Here is a 3514-nt window from a genome sequence, read left to right on the forward strand (position 1 = left end):
CAGTGGCAGCTGTTGCTTACATAAATCATCAAGCTATGCAACACTAGATTCCCCTCCCTACATGTCAACACACATCTTTTTGCAGCTCCTTTGAAATGAAGTATTTCATGTTGAATCAGAGCCATGAAAATCCTTTCTCTGCAACCTTGGAAATAATGCCAAAAGTAGCCTCTACATGCTTATCCCTAAAACAGGTAGGTAAGCATTTACTGCCTGTATGGGTTATTATCTTAGTAACATGATCTGATGGCCATATGAAGCTTAACACACACACAATTCCCCATAAATTAAAGCACAGTTTCTGTTTGAGATGGATAAAAACAGCCCATAACAGCAACTATATTTATATCTATATTTACACACTCTTATTCATGGCCTGGTATTTAAATGTGTGTTAAATAAGTGGTATAGTTTATTCTGATAATGGGGATGATGGGAGGGGCAGCTTTAATTCAGAGACCTTGTATAAATTCCCTTTAAACCAAAGAGTTCCCACTTGGAGAAAGGAAGAGACTCAGTAAGGAAAGAAAAATTCCACCTCTCAGGTTCTCTTTGAAAAGATTCACAGGTCTTCATCAAAGTTGTACAAGTTGTAACAATTTCTGGATAGACAGATTCTCTGGTCTTCTTGGGTGTTGCCTAAACATGGTGCAGAGAGCTCTGAGTGTCACCTTCTGAGTCATAACCCAAGGTGGTGTGAGGTTTGTGATGATGGAGCTGACTTGAGGTAAGTCACCCCTCCAGCAAATGCTGTCATAACTTCAATAAGCCCACTAGTACATTGGAGTAGGCTTGGGCAGAACTGCTTCTTTGGCCTATTGTGGGTAGACTCTCTGGGCAGAAGAGATTTGCATTTTTCTTCCTGGAAAAGTCATACAACAGACTGTAGAGAGAGCAGACATTTAGGACCACAGTATCATGTATTGGTTTATTTCTATACTAACACTTGTGAGATTAAAAAGGAGGACTGCAGAAATCCACGATTCACTTTTCTCCCAGGTCTCATTCAGAAAGGAGCCCTCTCTCTATTCTCCTTTCCTCAAAGTCATGTCTCCTCACACAACAGTTGTTCCAGCATGGATGGTAAACATTAAGTCTTTCAAATCTAATGTGAATGAATTTTAATCGTGCACGTGGAGTAAATACACACACATCTATACATATATATCATCTACCATGAATATTTATGGGGAACTTATAAATGATGCAGGCGCAGGCACCACATCCTGGGAGAATGAAGCAGCGTGCCCTGTGACCTCTCCACCCCATCAGGATGCAAATAATCTAACCCTAGACTTGTAATTATTCAGATAATACAAGTCTATGAGAGCCAATTCACATGTGGAACATATATCCCAGAGAGTCCTATCAGGCAGCTTCCTTAGCATTTCATACCAGCTCTGAGCCCGCTGCCAGATGATTCTGAACAATCATAGCAGCCATGATTGTGCATTTGAAAGCACAGATGTAGGCTGAGGGGAGCTGAGGTCAGATTCAGTGAAGTTGCTACATCAAGAGCTGAGGTTGAAGGGGATTGCTTAAGAGGCACTGTCCAAGAGAACTTTCTGTAGAGATAGACTTGCCAAAGTTAAGACAATACAAAGTCAGAGATGCCATGTGACTCTGAGGCACTTGAAATATGGTTAGTGTGAATGGAGTATTGAATTTTTAATTTACTTTACTCTAATGTTACCCTGTTGAAATTTAAGTAGACATGCACGATTAGACTATGCTATTCTGAAAAACATAACTTTTTATAAGATAGTCAGCTTACCTTCTGGTCTTAGGGAGAGGATCAGCAAGTGGAGGAGAACAGAGAATGAATTGCAGATGGAGGGACACACAAAAGAGAATAAAAACTATTTTCTCTATCCATCTGTTGATGAACACCTAACCTGGCTCAATTTGAAAGCTACTGTGAAGAAGGCGGCCCGGGTCATCATCGAGAAGTACTACACGCTCATGGGTAATGACTTCCACACCAACAAGCGCGTGTGCGAGGAGATCCCCATTATCCCCAGCAAGAAACTAAGGAACAAGATAGCCGGCTATGTCACACATCTGATGAAGCGGATTCAGAGGGGTCCCGTGAGAGGTATCTCTATCAAGTTGCAGGAAGAAGAGAGAGAGAGGAGAGATAATTATGTTCCTGAGGTCTCAGCCCTAGATCAGGAGATCATTGAGGTAGATCCTGACACCAAGGAAATGCTGAAGCTTCTGGACTTTGGCAGTCTCTCTAACCTTCAGGTCACTCAGCCTACGGTTGGGATGAATTTCAAAACACCACGTGGAACTGTTCAATCTGTTATGCCATATTTTCAATAAACTTGAAAAAAAAACAAAAAAAAAAAAAAAAGAAAAGAAAGCTACTGAAAAGAGGGGAGCAGTAAACATGGCCATGCAGACATCTGGGTTGCATGTTGTCTTAGAAGCCTTCTGCGATATTCCATGAGTGGTGTAGTCACATCATGTCGTAGCTCTGTTTGGAGTTTTTTTGAGGGACACACTAAGTGGCTACACCAGTTTAGTTCTTACAGGCAGTGTTGAAGGCCTCCTCTTTCCTCATATCCATGCAAACCAAAGAACAGACTATTTGAAGAGAAGGAGACTCCTGAGAGAGGAAAAGGAGTCATGTTGCGACACACCAAGGAAAGGGGACAAATAAGAAAAGAGTGAGTACACAGACACATGAAAATGCCACAGTGAAAGCCAGTACCTTCAATGCTTAGAAAATAAATTTTAAAAAAGTCATCAAGCCTCTAAGGCCATATTTTCTGAAATATCCTCTCTGTGGTCTAGTTTTGGTGCCATGAGGGTTAAGATTTAAAAATGGCATCAAGGTCATCACTCACTAATGGAGAGCTCCGACTTGTCATTTTACATCTTTGTCACAAACTCAACTGGGGCAGAAGAAATTGAAAAACAAAACAAAATAAAACAAACCCAGAATCTCAGAGTCTTCCCCTACAGTATGTATATTAAGAGCAAAGGGGACACACTAGAATCACCTTAAATATATGACTAAAGTGTGTGTGTGTGTATGTGTGTGTGTGCACGTGTGCACATGTGAGAGTAGCAGTCTTGGGGAACAAGTCGCCATATGTCTTGGGGTTGGTGTTACACTCAGTTGTGAGCTACCCTACTTAGGTGGTAGAACAGAACTCTGGTCCTCTGGAAGAGCAACATCAAACTCCCTTAACCTCAAAGCTATCCCTCTAGCCCAGGATAGCTTTTTATGTTCATGATGGAAGAAAAAGATTGAGTGTTAGGCAAAATTGTGCCATGTTCTGGAGAGATTTTTGTGACTGGTTTGAAAACTCAATCACAATGGGTCTAAAAAAACATAAAATCTGATTCTCTGGTTTAAACAGACTTGTTATTTAATGACAACCAAGTGCTGATGATTATGGTTTTTCAACTCTTTTGTCATTCTGAGGTGTCTCTGACTCCAGCCAAGGTCAGTTAGAACCCAATGCTTTTTTTTTTTTTTTGTGGTGTAAACCTGGCCCCAGAA

General features: G+C 41.0%; 1 pseudogene across 1 annotated transcript; it reads left to right on the forward strand.

Moving 5' to 3' along the window:
• The first annotated feature begins 1830 nt into the window (after positions 1-1830).
• Positions 1831-2339, forward strand: LOC116072642 (annotated as a pseudogene). Its single transcript, XR_004111532.1, has one exon. The product of XR_004111532.1 is annotated as a 40S ribosomal protein S17 pseudogene (transcript).
• The last annotated feature ends 1175 nt before the right edge of the window (positions 2340-3514 follow it).

The sequence above is a fragment of the Mastomys coucha genome, unplaced genomic scaffold (genome assembly GCF_008632895.1).
Source record: "Mastomys coucha isolate ucsf_1 unplaced genomic scaffold, UCSF_Mcou_1 pScaffold23, whole genome shotgun sequence".
NCBI classification, from domain to species: Eukaryota; Metazoa; Chordata; class Mammalia; order Rodentia; family Muridae; genus Mastomys; species Mastomys coucha.